Raw genomic sequence first — 22509 nt, forward strand, 5'->3', positions numbered from 1 at the left:
TCTGGAACCAGTATCTTTCCCTCTAGTCCACAAGTAGACAGTGTTATTTTATAAGCAGGTTGCCTTTTTCTCAGACCCATGGTGAAAACTCTGGGTTGTACACCAAAATGTTGAGATTAACGCTAGTTTCATTTTAGCAAAGGTTCAAAGTGATTTGGTCACCAGAAATGGAAACTCACTCAGGCTGCCTTAAATAAGAGGAGTTTTTTGTTTTTGTTTTTGTTTTAAGAATCAGGAATATCTTATGGGATCTCAAGGCCGTTGAGAAACTGAGAACTAGAAGGTTAACTCAAACTAAGGAAGCTATTTTCTCTGCCTCGTTCTTATCCATTCTTCACTGCCTCATTGTCTCCTGCTCTATCACTTCTGCTTCTCTCCCCACGCGAGCACATTCTTGTCAAACCCAGCTTTCTCTGCTTCTTCATAACCATGATTGAGACACGACTGCTTGAATACCTTAAGCACAGTAAGTTGGTGGCATTGGAACCACCAATGGTTTGTGATCGCAATGCCAGCAACTAACTCACACATCCTTGTGTCCCCATTCCAAATTCTCGGGTGAGAACATCTGATAGGCTGAGCCCAACCAATGGAGGGACTCACTTTACTCGAGTTGTCTATCCTCATCCAATCTGCTGGAGTCATGGAAGAGCATAGTTATGTAACGCAGTCATGACTGCAGGATGTTGCTTCCTTGTGTGTGGAGAGGAACAATTTCTCAGAGAAGGAGCAGCCCAAAAGTATCTACTAGAATAACCTTGGAAGTTAAAATGTATCAATCATCTGGCTTCTCTCAAACATCTCGATGATGAGCATATCCACTGATGCATTATGACAATCCATCCAAAAAGAGATGTGAATTCTAGTAGTATCACAGTCCCAAGGGTGCACCACTCAAATCTCCCTTCAAGAGAGACACTGACATCTCAAGGAGATATTTGCACATGCATGTTCATTGCAGCATTATTCACAATAGCCAAGAGGTGGAAGCAACCTAAATGTCCAACAACAGATGAATGGATAAACAAATGTGGTATACACGTACAATGGAATATTATTCAGCCTTAAAAAATAATGAAACTCTAACACATGCTACAATATGCATGAACCTTAAGGACATTATGCAAAGTGAAATAAGCCACCAAAAGAAAAATACTGCATGATTCCACTTATATGAGGTATCTAGAGTATTCAAGCTTCTAGAAACAAAAAATAAAACTGTCATTACCAGGGGCTAGGGAAGGGGAGAAAGGGAGGTTGTTCAATGGATTCAGAGTTTCAGTGTTTCAGTTTTGCAAGATGAAAATATCTTGGAGATCTGTTGTACAACAATGTGCACCTGGTTAACACTACTGTACGCTTAAAAATGGGTAAGATGGTAATTTTTTGTTATGCGTTTTTGACCACAATAAAGAGAGAGAGAGAGACTAACACAGGGGGTGCAGTTGGCTGTCAGTCTCCACCTATGGGTGCCTTCAGAATCTGCTTCAGTTTTTCAGTAGAGGCCACCCAGTTCCAGGCATACACCAACCAATGACAGAGCACAATGATAGCACAAGACTCACCAACACTGGATGCCTCTCCACGTAATCTTTGCACTGGTCTGCCCTTTGGGCTGGCCAAGACTTTCACAGCGCTCTTCTCCATTCTGAGGCTCTTTTTCCTTTCTTTCCCCTTGCCTTTCTAGGTGTCAGCCCTGCTTCACGGTCTGAAGGCTTTCCCTGCCTTCTCTTGCTCCCTTCCTCCCCATCTCTCATAGGCATGATACCCAATAAATTTTACACTTCTACTTCTATCTTGGCATCTGCTTCCCACAGAACCTATCTGTCATAAGTCACTAAAACTGTACACAAACAAGTTCTGCCACACCTAGGAGAGAAAGGGATGTGCATGTGCATGCATACTCATGGTTAAGGACACTACATGAAGGAGCCCCTCTGAAAGCTAACCTGACAACCCCAGACAGCTTTAGCTCCCCTCTATTCCCATTGCATCTCTCACACCTCCATCATCGCACTTAGCCACTGTGTCATAGCTGTTTACAAGTCCGTGATCCTACTCTGAATATGCTCTTTGAAAACTAAGGGCGCACCCTTACTTATTTCTGTAGCCTCAGCACCTGTCAAGGTGCCTGGCAGATAGGACATGCTCAGGAGATGTTCAAGGAAGGAAAGAAGAGAGGGCAGGAAGGAGAGAGTAAAGGAGGAAGGGTTAAGGGACAGGAAGAATTTTTGGTATATCTCAGCACACAGCTGATGGCCAAAAATGCTCACCCACAGACTGCATGTACACAGCAGTCTGCCCCTTCCTGTCATCCAGCCAATGGTTAACATATATATATTGAGTGCTTACTGTGTGCCAGATGGAGAGGGAACGTCTCCACATGGCTTATGCATGCAGTCTCCATCCTGAGCACTGAAATACAGTGGCATTTGATTCTGCTGTAGTCGATTGGTATCCATGTTCTCCTCAGCACTATTTGGTAAACAAAGAATCCTGTACATGCTGTGGATTCTGACAGATGTGAGAAAGAGAGCTGAGGGTCCTCTCTTGGGAATATGGACATTGATGTCACTGTTGGTTCTCCCAGGATGGTACAGGGAAAAATTCCACTTAATGACTCATTAGTCATTTTCAAGGATAGCCTGAGCGTTCTCTTCACTAATTACGTTGACCTTTCTAGAGGCAAAGATTTACACTATGAATATATTACCTGTTTCAAAACTCATCTGTTTGTAAATGAAATGGTGCCTGGGGAGATTTGCCGACCTCAGCATTCCTTCCCTTTGGAAGACTTTACCACATTTAAGTCATTTAAGGCATTAAAAACAATTGCCCCAAACATTAGAAATCTTGGGACTTTTTTAAAGAACAGAGACTGCTAAATATACCCCAATTTTAGCTCAATCTTTAAGATTTGTTTTGCTGACTCATCCTTGCTATGGGTAGATGTCTAAGTTCCAGAGTGAAGTGACCAGTAAGTGATGGAGATTGCTTCAGTTCGGTGTCCCTTAGCAACTATAATTTCACTTTCCTGTTGCCATAACAACTATAGCGTGAACATCAAGGTCATCAAGCCCACAGAGCCTCTCTTAGGAAGCTCAGTCTCTCACACTCTCCAGGCTTCTCTTCTGTTTGCTCTCACAGGAGATGTTGCCTAGAAAATGATGTTTGCTTCTCTCTTCCTCTACTCCCCCATACTTTAGAAAGCAATCTATTTAAATAAACAAGATAATCCATAATAAAGGAGATGCAAAGACCTTACCTCATAGATTAATAGAGTCACTGTAATTTGGCATTGAAACTGTGCTATATCTTCAAATGCTTCTGTTTGAAAAGAACGGGGAGACAACATGGCAGTGGGAAGGATTTCAAAATTCTGAACATCTTGGGTACCAGTGTGACATTTGTCATGATTCTTAGTATTCACTTAGGTCCTCTACCACGTAGTTTCTGGAAAGAGAGGGGGAGGCTGAATCTGATGATCTCCAAAGTCCCCTTCAGTTCTCACATTTTGTGAATCCACCTATCAATGGGTCACATTTTGCAAAGGCTTGCTTTTAAGTGGTAAACTGAAGCTAGTCCCAGCAGAGAGACGCTTATCCACCTCTCATGAAACAGTCAGCTTCGTACCACAAAGGCAAAAGGCCCTTCTAGGTCTGAGCTTTTGTGTTCCTTCCTGAGTGTGCGTGGTAGAGCTGACACTCCAGAAATATCGAATCACCACGAATAATTATGCAGCAGGGAAACTTTCCCTTCTTTGTGTTCTCTTAAGAATTATAAATAGTCGACATTAAAAATGACTCTTCGCCTCAGCTCTCACCAAAATTCAGAGAAATTAGCTTGATATTAGCATTTGGAGACCGTATAATTTCATAGCTCTGTTAAGGCAGACAAATAAATCTCCCAGCAGAACTGATTCTACTTTTGGGGAAAGAAGGGCCTACTTTAGCTCCTACAAGAGTAAGTGATACTTAGCACATTCCCCACTAGATTAAACCCCCCTTGCCAAGCTTTCCAAGTCATCGTTGTTAACTGCAACCATCTTCTTACATTCTGCACCACTGATCACACAACGTGAGTTTCAATGTGTATCAAATAAATTTGATTTTAGACATGGGCATTGTGCTCATTTGTTGAACTGAAGACTTCGCTTTTTTTCCCTTATTTTTTGTTGATTTTTTTATTAAAAAAATATTTCATTAGAGCCAGCCCTGATGGCCTAGCAGTTAAAGTTCAGTGCACTCTGCTTCGGAGGCCTGGGTTCGGTTCCTGGGCGTGGAACCACACCACTCATCTGTCAGTAGCCATGCTGTGGTGGCGGCTCACACAGAAGAACTAGAAGGACTTACAACTAGAATATATACAACTATGTACTAGGGCTCTAGGGAGAGAAAAAAAAGAGAGAGAGAGGAAGATTTGCAAGAGACGTTAGCTCAGAGCGAATCTTTCCCAGCAAAAAAAAATTTCATTAGTTGAGAATAGTTCTTATGGTATTGTGCCTTTTTCTATTGCCAAAGTGTTTATGACATTGTTACATGGTTTTTCTGTTCTTTTTTTCCCAAAAAGCAGTACTGGCTGGGGTTCATGTTTGAAATTATCATCTGCCTCCCCACCTTGCTGGTTCTGCCAATCCTTACTGACATCAAAGTCTTAATACTTGCTAATCATGGCCTTCTCCCCCCACCAGTATATGTACCTCGATAAGCTGCTGGGAGCAATATGGTATCAAGAAAGCCACTTACATAGTTGGAAATTTTTTCTTTGGGGAAAGGAAGGACATTACAAGAAAGAAAGTCTGCTTCCCTGTTGCCCTTGTTTCATCTATGCTTTCTCAAGAGGGAAAACACGACTCTTGGCAAAGGAGGCAGGACACCTGGAAACTTGTCAATGATTTCCTCCCGGGGGCATAGAGATCTTAGTAGAGCGTTCCATAGAATTGGAAGAAGATGACAGGCACACAGCAAATGATAAATTCCTTATAAAATGTTAATTAAAAAAATGGTGCCTGGCACATAGTAGGAACTTAACAAATATTTCTAGAATAAATACATGAATTTCAATATCAATAATCAGCATGTGCCGAGTGGAGGTAGAACACACTTGCAACAATGAAGAATTAAATCAGGGGCCGGCCGGGTGGCGCAAGCAGTTAAGTGCGTGCGCTCCGTTGTAGCGGCCCAGGGTTCGCCGGTTTGGATCCCGGGTTCGCACTGATGCGCTGCTTGTCAAGCCATGCTGTGGCGGCGTCCCATATAAAGTAGAGGAAGATGGGCATGGATGTTAGTTAGCTCAGGGCCAATCTTCCTCAGCAAAAAGAGGAGGACTGGTGTCAGATGTTGGCTCAGTGCTGATCTTCCACACATACACACAAAAAAAGAATTAAATCAAATTAATCCACTAATGGATGATCCACATAATTATATCCCACATTTATAATTCATATGGCATTTTTGCCTTTCAGTGCTCTGCCACACACTCTCACTGGCACTCACGATATCCCCATGAGAAGAAAATTTTCCTACTCCCATTTTATAGGTGAAGAAACTGAGACGGACATTAAATAACTTACTGGAAATTATATAGGTAAACGGCTATGGAACTGGGGGTTTAAATTTAGTTCTCCTGACTCCCAGCCCAGTGGCTTTACTCTAAAGGTGGAAGTTTTTCTACAAAGTGAGATGAATTTGGAATTAGAATTCCTGACCTATGAAATACAGCTGGAGCAATTTTTTTCTTTTTAACAAAGGCATCAGTTAGGATTCCTGGTGCAAGCAAGATAAACCAACTGTAACCACCTTTAGCGAGAAGGACTAATTGGAAGAATATAAATGGCTCAGTATCAATGGGCAGCTGGAAAGTGGGGTTTGGGGATGGCGAGGGCTCTAGGGGCTGATTTGCTGGAAGCAGGAAGCACAGCAACTCTCTCTCTTCAAAAATAGTCTGGTCAGAACATTGCAGGTGACACCATTGTTGTTGCTGCCATTGCCACCAATGGCCATGAAAATTCCTCCAAACATTTTCTTTATGCTTATCTCACTAGTTCAAGAATTAGGTTCCAGCAGAGACTGTCTGACTGGCCGAGCTCAAGTCACACATCCGCCTCCTCGCTCTTTCAGGCAGAGGAGGAGTCCACTTTCCCTTTCCCCACCCTCCAGCGTCTGTAGCAGGATGCTGGCAAGTGGAAGCCCATATCCAGTGGAGGAGGGGTAATACTCCAGAAAAAAAGCTGTTAGCTTTAGGAAGATGAATGATTTTTGAGCCAATGAAAGTGTTTGTTCTTTCAGGTTATAGATAAATATATTATCCAAAAGAATTTTACTAGGAAGTTAAAGCCTAAATGTAGAGAGCTGGGCCATCTACCATCACTTGGACACTTCTTGGGGTCCCTGGGGTAACATAGTGAAAATAGAAGCTAGCAGAACACATAGAATCCTAGAAACCCTGGTTGACTTTGTGAGATATGCTGGCATCATGGAGGGAGACATCTTAAGTCCTTCTTAAAGAAGCATGCTTCGTGTTGGTTAAGCCCTGCTCCACACTGCAGTGTCTTTCATAATGCCCTGCCAGTTCAGCGTGCTCTCTTCACCATAATAAGCAACATCTCCTAACTACAGTGGGGTTCTTATTAGGAAAGAAGAGAAGAGAAATCTGGAACAGGTAATTTTTGCCTTTACAGTGGGGTTTGCCATTGTGGGCCTCACCTTGTGATCAAGAACGTCCTTCCAGTCAATTAAATCCTCTTTCTAAGACTGTTTCTACATCTTATTAGTTCCTCAGGGACACTTGTCAGACTTAGAGGTATGTGGACATCACAGTGAATAACTGTTGGTTTTGTCTATCAGCACCCTTTCTTCTTCCTTCCAGAAATAGCATCTGGGTTCTGGCAAAGGGAGAACAATACCTCCTCTACTCTTGGAACACATACTTCTGGTGGGACTCACCACTTCCTCCCTTGATATGGGGATGGGCATGACCAAAGCCACAACTCGAATAATCCCTCCTCCTGGCAATAGCGATTGGTTCGCAACATGGGCATGTTATCGAGGTTGGGCCAATGACATCCAAGTCTAGGACTTGTGATGGAAGAATCTAGAAAAAGTAGTTTTTTTATACCACGATGACTAAATTGTGAGGCTACCATCCTGCATCTAGTGGTAGTCTATTTACCACAAGGTAACAGAGAGCCTAAGAATGAGGATAACAGAGAGAAGCAGAACTGAGAGATGGAGAAAAGCAGATGTTGATCCTCACTGTTTGAGCAGTTGAGTGCAGTCATTCCTGCACCCAGTCCTGAATCTACACCTGAATTTTCAATTATGTGAGTCAATAATTCCCTTTTCATAATTGAGTCCATTTGAGTTGTATTTATCTCCATGCTTGCTCTCCACAAATATAAGAACGATAAATCCATCCATTCATTCAGCAAATATTTATTGAGTGCCAAGCACTCTGATAGGTACTGGGGAAACTGTAATGTGCAAAACAGACATGGACTCTACAGTCTGGGGGTGGAGGGAGACACTAGTCAAGCCAACACACAGATAAATATGCTTTGGAAAATTGTGATGAATGCTAAGAAGGAAAATATAGAGCACTAGGAGATTGTAAAGAAGGCCTAGCTGACCTCTCCCTGGACACAAAACAGATTATGAAATATCTACAGGTAAAAGAGAATGTTGAGGGGCTGGCCCATAGTGGTTAAGCTTGTGTGTTCTGCTTCAGTGGCCTGGAGTTTGCAGGTTCAGATCCTAGGTGTGGACCAATGCACCGCTTATCAAGCCACGCTGTGGCAGGCATCCCACATATAAAGTAGAGGAAGATTGGCACAGATGCTAGCCCAGGGCCAATCTTCCTCAGCAAAAAGAGGTGGATTGGCTATGGATGTTAGCTCAGAGCTAATCTTCTTCACCCAAAAAAAGAAAAAGAGAATGTTGATGTTAGAGAGAAATAAAGAGTCATCTTCAAGAGAGACCAAGAGAAGTGAGAAGCAGATCAAACCAGTGAGATAAGGCAGTTTCACTCCAATTTTGAGTATCCTTCTTTTTTAAAAAAAAAAAATTATGGTAAAAACACTTCACATGAAATTTACCCTCAACAAATTTTTAAGTGCACAATACAGTATTGTTAACTGTAGGCACAATGTTGTACAGCAGATCTCTAGAACTTATCTTGCCTAACTGAAATTTTATACCTGTTAAACAGCAACTCCTCATTCCTACCCCCAGCCCCTGGCAACCACCATTCTACTCTCTGTTTCTATGAGTTTGACTAGTTTGGATACCTCATAGGAGAGGAATCATGCAACGTTTGTCCTTGGTGACTGACTTAGTTCACCAGGCATAATGTCCTTCAGGTTCATCCATCACATATGGTAGGGTTTCCTTATTTTTAGGGCTGACTCATAGTCTGTTGTACGTATACACCACATTTTCTTTATGCATTCATCCATGATGGGCATTTAGGTTGTTTCTACCTTTGGCTACTGCAAATAATGCTGCAATGAATATGGGAGTGCAGATATCTCTTTGAGATCCTGATTTCAATTCTTTTGGATCTTTTTTAAGGCTCCCCAACATAGACCATGAATATAGAGCTAAGAACTAAGAAAATGTAAGTCTTCCAGAGCAAGGAATACAGTCTTGCTTGCTCTGGAATACAGTCTAAACTCCAAATGAAGAAATTTCAGAGAGAAAATCCTAAGTGAACCCAAACCTGGTCAGTTTGTTTTCAACGAAGGAGTCCCAGGACTCTGCGAGCATCTGTCCCTGATCTCCTATTTCACCAGCGTTTGCTAGGCCCCCAGGGAGGCGAGGAGAGCAATAAAACACTCTCCTTGTCCCTAAGACGCTCACAGTGCTGGTACAGAAGAAACAATAAGAGTAGTCAGTTATCTAAGGCACAGTTGTGTGAAGCAGACAAACCATGTTCAAGGGCAGATGCTCAGCAGAAAGGAAGGAGATGCTTGATATTTGAAAAAGCATTCAATAACACAAAAACGTAAGACTTTTATTAAACAGTTTGTGGCTGGTACAGATGCACAGAAGACAGTGAAAAGTATTGAGGGTACACGGTTTTAAAAAGATCTAGCAACTCTCCATCTAGTGGAGAGGTACAGGGCAGGTACAGCAGCCACAGTAGGTGGCACTTGTTAGGTACGAGGGCTTTGGGGTCCGGTGGACCGGGGTTCAAATTCCAAAGCCACCACTCACTAGCTGTAAGGAATGGGACTCTGGGGCATAGGATTTCCCCTTTCTGAGTATCAGACCTCTTTTAAACAATAAAGATAAGAATATTGCCTACTTTAGGGAGTAGTTGTGATGATGAGATGAGATAATTATTGGAAAGACCTTTGTATCATCTGGTATACAGTAAATAACTCAATAACTCTTAGCTATTATCATTACTATCATTGTTCTGGGCTTTGATGGATGGGGAAGGTGTGGATAGATTTGGCTCTTAAACTAACATTGCCTTAATAGCTAATAATATATAGCTTATTATATATATATATATAATAATATATAGCTTATATTAAAATGTAGTTAATTCATATAGAGTATTGATTGCATGCCAGGCATTGTGCTGAACTCTTCTCACATTCATCCCCACTCGTACCACAATGGGGAGGTACTATTATTACGCCCATCTAACAGGTGTCGGCACTAAAGTACAGAGACGTTAAAGTACTAGTCTAGGCTCACACAGCCTAGAAGTAGCAAAGCAGGGATTAACCCTATACGATCTGACTCAAAGTGCCCACACTTTACCACTGTGCAGTACTGCTCAAGGCAGGCGCTGGAGCCGACGAATCCTCAAAACTTCCTACACAGATTTTTTTTCAGACTTTATCTCAAGGCCCACACCCAAGTCTTCCATTCAGTAAGTCTGGTGGGGGGCCTAGGAATCAGCATGCTTGAAGATCTCCAGGGGATTCTGAAGATCAAAAGAATTTAGAAACCCCAGCCTTAGAGGACCATGACTCTGATGACCCTGGCAGGGAGTTAACTATAGCTGCCCCACCCACTCCCAGGGCCTTCAGAATAAAGAGCACAGCATCTCCCACCAATGTCAAAGAATGGTTTTCCTGCAGTACTAACTCTTTTGGGACCAGGTATAACTCAGCAGGCAGGGACTCATTCCAGGTGCCAATTCCCTACATCAAATCAAGAGCTTTCTTTGCCCAGACTTAAAAGCCACTCAAATATTAATTTCAGGTCCATTATAAATCATGGGTTGGAGCTTGTGCCCACAGTCCTTTAGAACATCTTGAGCTTTCTAGAGTGATGAAGTCTGTGACCCAGCTCTCCCTCAATTTACCGCACTCCCTCCCATAATGTTAGGCTTCCCATTAACGACCATCTCTGGTCCCCCAGCTCATGATTGGCCACCAGTCTCTCCATCACTGCCAAGGAGAGAGCTAACATTCTGCATGTCATTCAGAGCCAAAAGGTCCCACTGTAATTCTCTGTGCAGGCTCAAAGCAGAGGAGTTAACTGCTTAAGTGGTCTAGTTATAGGCTTGGCACAGACTCACTACAACAAGTAAAAGCTCTATTTGATTTTCTGGGAACACTTAGAATGAACTTTGCTCTCAGCTGGCTGCCTAACCAAAGCTGGAAGTTGTTCTCTACAGTCTGTAAAAACCACCAGAGCTGAGGGCTATGTAAATGTGGCTGTCAGCTCAGTCCAAACGAAGCTATCACTTTCACTCTATGATTCTAGCAAGTCATGAAAGACGTGTGGTACCCATACCCACAGATTAATAACACAGGCAAACATATCCAACAGCATACAAAGTCAATGGGCACCAAGTCAATGTTTAATCCAGGCCAGGAATTTATACGCAGCAGATCCACTCAGCTGCTAAACTCTTTCCCCATTTTTAGTGTGATATCCCAGCAGTCATTGCTGCCGCCTGCAGCAGCAATAAACCTTGTTTAGACAAGTGTTTGAAGCACATTGTTCACACAACAATGGAAAGAGAGACACACTGAGCAAAAGCTCCGTGCTTTGACTGATGTGTGATCCAGCCTAAGGTGACATATTATAAAATATTTAGTTGAAACAATGCACATAGCTGGAGCTCTTATACAAATGTAAACACTAGCACCTTCAGAGCAATTTCCTCATTATCTGCTCATGGTTTTTCTGCACTATCGCTTTTGCTCCAGCCTTCTTGATAGGCTATTTTGGGGGATAGAGTACTTTGGGGGACTTCCTTCACTGACTTTCGTGGATTTTTAATATAGATTTTTATCTCTATTAAAAGATTTTAAACTCTATTCATGAAGTCTTGGATCATGTCCTTTAAGATCCCAAAAACCTTACTTTCTGCATAAGGGAAGATATAAGTGTAAGCAATGCTATTTGGTGGCAATTTACTTCAGTCTGTGAAATTGACAGGTCTCTCATGATGTATATAGACAAGCAAAAAAGTGAGCTGCTTTCCAGATCACCCTGCTCCCATCTCCCTTCCCTGCAATACGTATTGAAAACAAATTCTCAGCATGTTAAATATCCCATCCCTGAATTCTAGATGAACAAGCCATCTGTGAAATGAAATGTAAGCAGGTGAATTTGGGGAATGTCTACGCTAAGATTTTTCTATCCCTATTTCTGATTTCTCTCTATAAATGTGTTAAATATAACCATGCGCTGTTATTCATGTGTTCTAAAACTTATACTTTGGTAGCATTGGGGAGATTTATTCTCTTTTAGTAAGAATTATTTCCATATTTTTACAACCTATTCCTTGCCCCTATTTTTCTTGGTTAATGACACATTCAAAATTCACTTTGCGGAACCTGTTTAATTCTCAGTGCTGCAGTGATTAAACACATTCAAGTGACAAACATGTTTTGAGCACATCCTTTGTTATGGAGACACAACCTCTACTCACAAAAAACTAAAATCAAAATAAGGCATGCATCTCAATCTTCCCTCATTGTTCCAAAGGAACAACACATCCTTCACAATGGTCACCAAACCATCATCTGAGTATCACACTTGCAGCAACCTCCTGGTTTTTATTGTCTGTTTATCTGTTTGAACTACTTAAAGGCAACAACAATCCCTGAGTTGCAGGCACAGTGAGTCATGGGATCTAAAACCAGAATAATAGAGATAGAGAAAGGAAAATAAAGCTTAGTGGACAATTGGTGGTAGTTTCCCATGATTCTTCCCTCTCCTTTCTCAACAGCCTTCCATTTGCATTTGGAGATCCACATGGTTCTGGGAAGCTAACTCCACCCCAAATTCCAGCAAGGGAGCATGAGACCTCAGCTGAGCCAATCCACACATTCCATCCTCTTGGTGAGTGATTGGTTCAGGAGTAGGTAGGTCTTTAAAAAAGGATGTGGCTGTGAATGGAACAGACACTCAAAATTAACAGTCACTTAAGCAAGATCAGAGTTTATTTCTCTATCACATAAAACTCAAGCTGAAATGATGACTCTGCTCTGTGGAGACATCAGGGGCCCAAGCTCCTTCTGTCTCGTTGCGCTTCCATTCCTAGAGTTCTGCTTTTGTCTGCTTGGTCCCAAGATTGCTTACAACTAGGAAAGCTCCCATGTTTCCTCTTCTTTACTTAAGAGGCAAAAACAGCAAAATTGCACCCAATACTTTCACTCATATCTCATTGGCTAGAACTCAGTCACACGACCACACTAGCAACAAAGAAAGGTAGGAAATATAGTCTTTTTCAGACATATACGTGCCCAGCTAAAATTCTATTACCAAGAAAGAAGAGGAGAATAAATATATAAACTCTGCCAGAGCCTCATGTTTTGGCTTGGAATCCAGGAAAACAGGTGCATACCCTCCCCCTGGATGCATGATTTGCTGAAGTGAGAACTTGAGTGACAGCAGCAATTTTTGCAACCATAAGGAAACCAATATTAGGACAAAGTTGACACAGAGAAGAGGGCAGAATCAAGAGAATCCCAGAGAAAAGTATCTAGACATCTAGTGACACCATAAAATTCTGGATCAAACCACATCTGGCTCTATCTCTAGACTTTTCACTTATGTCAGCCAGTAAATTCTCCATATTTTCTGAAACAACTTGAATTGAGATTTTCTTATTTTCAATCAAAACATCCTAGGATATAGAATGAGAAAGGAACAGAGAAAGAGATGAGGAGAAAGACTGCGAGAAACACCAAAAGATGCCAGGTAGCCATTAACCCAAAATCTTGACAAAAGTCAACTTTCAGAGTCTTAAAGGATATAAACTATTTAAAACAAAGCAACTGGACATTACCAAAAGCAGGGAAAGATCCAAATATTACCCAAACTTCTTAGAATAAATGACAAAGAATACTCAAGAAGTATAATGTTTTAATAATTCTTTCCCAAACTGTAGGTGTGGGTTGAACCCTATTGTCACATCACCCTCTACCCCACCCCCTTCCATAGGAGAGAGTTTGTTGGGTGAGATAATGCCTTGAATTTAAAAACCTCATTAGGTCAGCAATTATTCTAGATCAAAGCCTTGGGTAGATGCTCCTGGCCTTGATTCTTCAACAAATTCTATTGTGGTGGTCAATGTGAGGTGTTGAAAACTAACTTTATAAACTTCCAAATATATAGGCTAAGGCTCCTTTAACTCTTGGTCCTGATGACAAGACTAAGCATTTATGACCCTTCTGGCCTTTATTTTTCCCTCAGATTATCCTCATGAATTTATTACAATACTCACAATATAAATGCAGAAGAAATAGGCACAACCTTTAGGAAACTGTGAAGGGAGTTTGTTTTTTCTATAAGAGAATTCAAAGTTGACTAAGACTACATGTTTGAATAAAAAGGAAATTTAAGAGAAGAGAAAAAAATAAGGTGGAAGAGATTATGTTCTTCACAGTCACAAATAAATGAGAAGTAGAGTTGAAATTAGAATTCATTCAGATCTACTTGATATAATAGACATCCCACTCAAAATTCCTTTCAGTTTTTTGATCTCTAGACTGAGAAGACATAGATACTAGGCATAAGGACTGACAGAAATATGGCTTAAAACTGGTATTCTCCTGGGGCCGGCTGGGTGGCACAAGCAGTTAAGTGTGTGCACTCTGCTGCGGTGGCCCGGGGTTCGCAGGTTCAGATTCCGGGTGCGCACTGACACACTGCTTGGCAAGCCATGCTGTGGTGGTGTCCCATATAAAGTAGAGGAAGATGGGCATGGATGTTAGCCCAGGGCCAGTCTTCCTCAGCAAAAAAAAGAGGAGGATTGGCAGATGTTAGCTCAGGGCCAATCTTCCTCACAAAAAAAAAAATTGGTATTCTCCTACTGCAAAAGATCATTGAGATTCAAAAACAAAAGCCAGACATTCCAGTAGATAATTTCACATATTATTTTGCATGTGAGACAGGTAGGGGATGGAGCAAGACTGTTAAGAGTGCAGATTATGGAGCAGGACATTCATTCATTCTTTCCACAAATATTGATTGCTCCTACTACGTGCCATAAGCTGCTCTGTGTGCTGAGGATACAGCAATAAATAAAACAGACAAGAAACCCCTGTCCTCAGAACCCTTATGTCATGATAAGGGCTAAGAAGAAAAAGTTGCAAAGGGGCTAGGGAGTTCTGTGATCGCAGGGATGGTGTCACTTTTAAGTAGTGTAGTCAGGGAAAGACCCTCTGAAAAGGGGACTGTCTGTTGCTCCATAGCAAATTATCCCGAAACTTTGCATCTTAAATCAACAAACATTTATTGTCTTACCATTTCTGTTGATCAGGAATTCAAGAGCAACTTAGCCGGGTGGTTCTGACTCAGGGTCTCTCACGAAGTTGCAGTCAAGCTGTCAACTGGGCTGCAGGCATCTGAGGCCCGCTTGAGGCTAAAGAATCTGCTTGCATGGTGGTTGGCAGGCTGCAGTTCCTTGCTACGTGGCCTTCTCTATAGGTTTTTGAGAGTCCTCACAGCATGGCAGTTAGCTTCTCCCAGAGCAAATGATGAGAGAGAGAGAAGAGAACCCAAAATGAAATCACAGTTTTTATAACCTAATCCCAGAAGCGACATACCATCCCTTCTGCTGTATGCTCTTGGTGACACAGATTAAACCTGGCACATTGTGGGAGGGCACCTCACAAGGAAGTGACTATCAGGAGCTCTGAATCACTGAAGGCCTTTGTGGAGGCTGGCTAACACAGACATTGAGTAAATAGCTGAAAAAGGTGAGTTCATAGTCATATAACTTCAGACAAGTCACTTAACTTTTATAAATTTCAGTTTTTTCATCTATACACTAGAAATGTTTAAAATATCTACAATGTTGTCACATTGAGAAGACTTAGATAATGCAAGTAAATTTCTTTAGTTCAGTGCCTGGCATTCCACAAATGAGAAATATATATTTGCTATTATTACCATTATCATTATTGTTGATGTGGTTGTCATTATCATACTCATTTTACAGATGAGGAAACTGAGGCTTCAAGATTTAAATACTCACTGATGGTCATACCCCTGAAACAGATGAAAACTACATTCAAGCTTTCTGAACGCAATAGCTTTTTTCTTTATTTCATTGTGTTGCCTCATAGATACCATGGGAAGGATGAATAAAAGAGTTTTGAAAATTAATCCAAAGCAGGAATTAGAAAAATTAGGATTATGGGGGGGGCAAAAAAGATGCAAAATCTACCCTGCTGGCAATAAACAAACAAGGCTGTCAAGAGTGCTTTTTGGCGTAAAGTAATAGAAAACCTAACTCTCCGTGGCTTCAACAAGAATTATGAAGGTAGATAATTGCTAGCTTTGATTCTGACAGTTAGCTTTTGCCTTTTTGTCTTCATGCTTGTGGCCTCGTAGTTACAAGATGACTTCTGTAGCTTCTGGCATCACATTCACAATTCAGGAAGAGCCAAAGGTGGTAGCCTTAAGTTCTGCTCTGCTCTCCAAGATGCTTCCGCAGGCTTTCATTTACACCTAATTGGGTACAACTGTGTCAATGGCCATCCTAGTATAAGGGTAGGTGGCAAAGTTATAGCTTAAAGCAATCATGATTCACCCCAGGCCCAGACACATTATTGCCCAAATAGAATCTAGGTTCTGACTGGGAAAAAAAGGAACGTCTATGTCTTTCTTAGGTTCTGTCACAGTCAGGTGGATTCCCCCACAGAGAAGCACCCATAAAACATGGTCATTTGTTCCACACTTACCAGGTTAAATCCGTCCAAAGTGAAATACTTTCGTGATAACTGAGAAGAGTTATCATAATTTACTAACTTTTAGGTCAGAGATATAAAAATTGTATGTGAGTCCCTGGGTGAATGGGCACCCGCCCTTTAGAAGCACTTAACCTTGTTTACGTGGTCTCTCAGAGGCAGAGAAGAGAAATCTGGCTTCATCTGGATGAAGGCTCTTAAAGGGAACCAACCGATAAAACCACTTGACAACTCAACCAGAGTATACTGTTACTGCCCCTACACTTCTAACCTTGCTTCCCTCACCACATGACTGCACTACCCAGTGTTTCCTTCCGTGCTACTTCAGGATACCCCCTCTCGCTCTCGATAGGTAGTAACAAATGTTCTAGGATTCTGAAGCACAGATATCATGCACAACAACATTTAGCATGGAGTGAATCACTTTTTTTTAATTGTTTTTCAAATTTGATGTTTTTTGTAATTGTTTTCCATTCTTTGTGGGGCCAGAGAGATCCTGGCTACATTCTATATCTACATCCTACATACATTCTACAGTGGAAACGTTATCAAAAGTACAAGACAGACTTAAAAAAAAAAGTGAGCCTTCTTCTCTGATTATCAAATGAAAGCACGATGCAGAGGACTTTTCAAATTAATTCAGAGAGAGCAGATGAGTTTTTTAAAAATCTCCTTGCCACTGAAGTCCTGAGGCGGTGTATATATTAGAAAGAACAAAGAGCATCAGAACTCCTGAATTCTAAGCCCTGTTTGTCTAGCTATAAGCCCTGGGGCATGAAGCAATTCATCTATGTTGAGGTTGAGATATTTTCTGCCAACATATTTACTGCCAACACTACAAGTTTGGGTAGTGGGCATGGGATTGACCAAAAAACATGATATTTTGTGTGGAAGTGCTAAGTAGCTACATTTTGTTGTGTGACAAGTTTGTGGAAGATGCTACAATGCACACTTTACCCTCATCTCATTTGAGCCCAATCTACATGGTTGATACTGTTATCACTCTTTTAGAGTTGAGGAAATTGGGGATCAGAAGAGCTAAAGTAACTTAGTCTTGATTATATAGACAGAAAATCATAAAGCTAGGATTTAAATTTGGATCTGTATGGCTCTTCACACTACGGGATTATTATTTTCAGTTCAGAATCACAAACGCACACATGAGGATGCAGTGGCTGTATTTATATTCTCTACTCTTGTCTACCTTCCAAAACATCTCACTATCCTTCAGATCTGCCCAAGGTAATATTTTAGAATCTTTAAACAAAATCCACGACTTACTCTAGTACCTCGGCCCTCTCCCCACAAATCTGTTATTTTAGAAACACAAACACACACACACACACATATACAAACACAGGCCAATTTGAATCTTATAGTTTGGGGTAAACTATCAGAATGTGAGTAAAATGACTGAAACAGACGAAATTGAAAAAAATGAAAGAAATAAAATTGCTGAAGCTACAAAACTTTTAGAAGCCAATAATCTTGGGACGGAGAAGTTTATTGACATTTTGGATAGATATAGAAAATCAAAGAGATGGGAATTATGAGGAGAAAATGATTCTGCCTTTTAAAAATGAGAGGAAGGAAGAAAAAAAGAGCAGCATAAGCTAGGGAAGTAATTATCCTAGGACATATTTAGTCTCAGGAAAAGTTCTTTGATAGCCAGAAAACACCACATTATACAGTTGGGGATTTAATACTCATAAGCCCATTACAGATAGAATCTTTACCATGCTGGAAATAATTGAAGAACAGTCACACAATTGACCATTTTATGGCTTCTTTGATTTCTCCAGGCTGTTTGAAGAGCTGAATTCTGGAAAGGATTTGAAAACTGGGCATACCAACTCTGACCAGGTAATTGCCAATGAAGAAGAATGAATTACTCTGCAATTACATTAAAGGTGAAAGAGGTCCCGGGGAACAATTCTAACAAAAAATGGACTGACATGGGATAAAAGCTTGATTGGTGACAGCCATGACTATTAAGATGTTGAGCTTGAGTTCAAAGGGAGGACAAGAGCAACCTTATGTTTGACAATCTTTAGACAAGGTCACCACCCTCCACCAAGTGTATGCCAACTTATTCAGATATGATATTCCCTTTCATATACCCTTTCTTCTCCCACCAAAGTTTAAAAAATACTATCAGATTTGTTTACCGTGACTTGTAGAGTATTTGTCCTTAAGCTTTTTCTTAAAGCTTAAGAACTAACTAATGTTCGGTCATTGTCAAGTTCCAGATAAACCCATGACAGAGCAGCACAGATAGACTCATTCTCCTGGAGTTGTAGGTGGCTAATCACCTTATGGAACTCATTAATCCCACAAGCTGATAGAGCTTGAAAATAGAGATAGATTGCAAGCAGGTTTTGATAATTCTTAGATGACAGATCATAATGGGTTATTAAGACAAAAGAGGTCTGACAGTTATGTACTGAGCCTCTATTAGAGTTGCCACATAAAATACAGGACATCTAATTAAATTTGAGTTTTAGATAAACAATGAAAAACATTTTAGTATAAGTATGTCCCATGCAGTATTTGAGACATACTTATACTAAAAAAGGTATTGTTTATCTGAAATTCAAATGTAACTAGTCACCCTGATTTGTTTGGTTTTTTGCTTGGCTTTCTTACTTACTTGTTTTTGCTAAATCTGGCAACCTAGTGAAACTGGCAAACAGTTAGCCATTGATGATTAGGCAGCTAGTAACCACGGGGTATCGGAATTGGCCACCTCAAAATATGTCTCCACCTGAAAGACACTTTGACCCCCCACCCCTACTAACTGACCAAAAGAATTTGGGATGGGAGGCCTACCGGCAGAACGGGCCATCACCATAGACATCTCTGGGTATCTGGAGGGTCCTTGCTAAGCTCATTCTTAGTTCTGGTTACCCTTTGTAAGAGACATTTACATTTGTAAAGGAAATCTCCATTTGTAAAGGTACCTTCTTCCATGTACCAAGAAGAAGGGGAGGATGGCCTTACCTAGAAACTTATTAGAATGGAAGGCAAGGAATTAAATCTGCATGATAAACTTACCCATTGCTTTGTGCTGTTTAGGCAATATGCTATCTGACTCCCAACTAGGTTCCTACAGATAACATCTCCCTGGAGCTGGGTCGCCATGGGAATGGGTGTTTGAGCTATTTTTTTTCAGGAATTGGAATCCCTTGTCCATTTCAAGCTGGTTGAGACCACCAACTCATCAACTGGGCCCCCACAGACATATGTCCAATGATCGACCTTTTGACGTCAAGAGGTTAAAACTCCACCCTCAGGGCATGCTAACACCGCCATTCTGCGAACATGCGTCCTACGAAGAAGCATGAAGCCTGACTATGCTTGCACAGATCATCAATTACCTCATCTCTCCTCACCTGCAATCATTTCAGACCACCTTGCCCCCGACCCAATAAATATCTTTGAGTCCCTATTTTCGGGGAAGTGGATTTGAGATTCATTCTCCCGTTTCCTCACTTGGCTGCCTTGTGATTAATAAACCCTCTCTCTCTGCTGCAATCTCATCGTCTCAGTGTTTGGCTTTCTGGGCGGCAGGCAAACACGGACCTGGTGTGGTAACACTAGTCTCTATTGCTGTAGAGTCCCATCTCACATGGGGTTAGTTTCTTAGTTGGTAAGTGAGAAAAAAATTGCCTGTTTTAAAAATTGTCATGCAAAATCTCTTAAATCAGTCAAAGTCAAGTCTACTTGATTTTATATCATTGTACCATCTCTCAATGATTCCAAACAGATCATTTTCCCTTAGTGTTGAAAAGTTCTCGGTTAAATACAAAATGAAGTCTTTGGATTATGTTTATGGACCATGCTGTATAAAAAAATATATTTTGTCTGTCTTTTTAAATTTATGTTTATCAAAATAATATAAGTGCATGGTTTTAAATGCCAAATAGTACACTTAATTTAATAACATAATGAAAAATTACATTCCTCTGCCCAACCTCTCTGCGTACTTCAGACCAATTCCCCATAGGCAACAAACACTCAACTCTTCTAGCTGTTTTCCTTAATATTGACTTCCATATTTATAAATAATAGGCCTATACTATTGTTTCTTAACCTACCCATTTTAGACATTATCTACAGATTTTATGCTACTTCTGAGCCAATCTGTATACTATGACCATGACTTCTTCCTTGGACAATTCTTCATTTTTCCTGGAATCAATCATTGCCTTGGATTTTTTTGTTTGCTTGTTTGTTTTTTGCCTGATTTTCTAAATACAAATTGTTAATATTTCCCAAATGCTTCAGCAGCTCTGCCACACACCTAGAATAATATTTTCCATTTATTCAAACACATCAGCTGCTATTTTTTCCTTCCCAAAGATCTCCCTCCCAGAACATTCCACCCGCTTTGCTCCACTCTGGACCTCCTTTGCTAGGCCTGCTATTCTACTAACATTCTAGGTCTTTTCCCTTGCAATTCTCCTGTATTGAGTGCCTATTCCAGAATTCTATGCTTTCGTTGTTGCTGTTTACCCAACTGTTTAAAGGAGCATACCCTCCAGAATCTTTCTAGGAAAGGCTGCCCTGAAAGTAAATATTTTGAGTCCTTGCAAGTATGACAGTGTCATTTGTCTATTAGTTGAGAGACAGAGTAGAATTTTAGCTTGAAAATCAGTTTCACTCAGAATTTTGTTGCCGCATTGCTTCTAGCTTCCAGGGTGGCTGATGATGAGAAATCTGATGTCATCCTGACTCCTGATACTTTATATGTGACTTATTCTTTTTCCTTCTTGAAGCTTTTAGAACTCACTCTTCCTATCTTTGGGTTCTGAAACATCAAGATGAAGTGTTTTTATGAGTGTCTGATCTCATCTATAGTGCTAGGGTGTTGTATTAGTCTCCTAGGGCTGCCATAACAAAATACCACAAGCTGAGTGGCTTAAAGCAACAGAAATTTAATCTCTCACAGTTCTGGCAGCTAGAAGTCTGAAATCAAGGTGTCCACAGCTTGGTTCCTTCTGGAGGCTCTGAGGGATAATTTGTTCCATGCCTCTCATCTGGCTTCTGGTGGTTTCTAGAAATCCTTGCCATCCCTTGGCTTATGGCTGTATCACTCCAATTTCTGCTTCTATTGTCATATGGCCTTCTTCCCTGTGTGTCTTCTCTGTGTCTCTGTATGGCCTTCTTATAAGAACACCAGTCCCTGGATTTAAAGCCCGCTCTAACCCAGTAGGACTTCATCTCAGCTTAACTAATTACAGCTTCAAAGATCATATTTCCAAATAAAGCCACATTCTGAGGTTCCAGGTGAGCATAAATTTGGGCGGGGACACTATTCAACCCCAAAAGTGCTCATGGGGTCTTTTCCTTTTGGAACTCATCTCCTTCACTTCCAGATGGTTTTATTAATTAACTGATGTTTTCCATCCCTCTTTTCTATAGTTTTGGTCTCTGAAATTTCCATTATTTGTATCCTAGACCTCCTGAAATCATCCTTTAATTTTCTCATCTTTTCTCTGTTGTCCATTTCTTTTCTTTTTTGTTATGGCCTTCTATGGAACTTTTAATTTGAACTTTTGTTTCCATTTCATTTCAGCATTTAATTTCCAAGTCTTTTCTCTTTCTCGGATTTTCCCTTTTTATAGCCTCTGTTCTCATATCACAGATGGAGTATCTTCTAATATCTCTAGGGATATTAATTACTGGTTGTTGTTTCTGTTGCTATTGTTCTGGTTTTTAAGCTTTCTTTGGTTCTTGTTTTGTCTCTTTCTTCCAGGGACATGAACATGTTTCTCTCTTTCAAGTGAAGCCTTTCCTCAAATGTGTGGTGACTCTTTTCTGTCCTTACTAAAAAATGAGATATTAGAAAACCAAACTGGGTTGCTTAATGGAAGAGTTGCACTTCAGGGTGATGACACAACAAGCCACACCTCACATTCATTTTCTCCAGAAAATAAATGTCCTGTCTATTTTCAGGGGTGGATAGGGAAGGGTAGTCTATTGGCTGAGCAGGGTGGAACATGGAATCTGGGCCCTAAGAGCACCATATATTTTTTTTCAAGCAATCTCTCTGTTTCTTCAACCCCATTCATCACTCTTGCCCTTGGTAATAGCTTGCTGGATGAATTCAGAGTAAAAAAGAAGTTACTGTGTTTTAGGGCTTAGTGTGTACCAGGCACTTTAGCCAATTTAAGAAATTTCCATTTGAGGCTGCCATCAACCAAATCTTCTCCTCAAATATTGCTTTTTGAATGATGATAAGAATGACTCAAAATGTCCTACCTTATATGATGTGAAAAGGAAGAGACAGCATTCGCTAATAGTCCATCAAAGCTGCATTGGAGAATTCTAGAACA

At 40.8% G+C, this 22509-nt stretch overlaps 1 long non-coding RNA gene across 2 annotated transcripts in view; it reads left to right on the top strand.

Moving 5' to 3' along the window:
- The window catches only part of LOC131411164 (uncharacterized), a 55160-nt gene extending 35463 nt beyond the window's left edge, over nt 1-19697 (top strand). Inside the window, exons 1-3 of one of the 2 annotated variants that reach the window (XR_009221511.1) lie at nt 12211-12314; nt 17974-18034; nt 19344-19697. This is a non-coding gene — a long non-coding RNA (uncharacterized LOC131411164). Of the gene's footprint in view, nt 1-12210; nt 12315-17973; nt 18035-19343 lie in introns of those variants that run through there. The other variant, XR_009221512.1, reaches the window with a different exon arrangement.
- Nucleotides 19698-22509: the final 2812 nt, after the last annotated feature.

This window comes from Diceros bicornis, chromosome 2 (genome assembly GCF_020826845.1).
Source record: "Diceros bicornis minor isolate mBicDic1 chromosome 2, mDicBic1.mat.cur, whole genome shotgun sequence".
Lineage (NCBI taxonomy): Eukaryota > Metazoa > Chordata > Mammalia > Perissodactyla > Rhinocerotidae > Diceros > Diceros bicornis.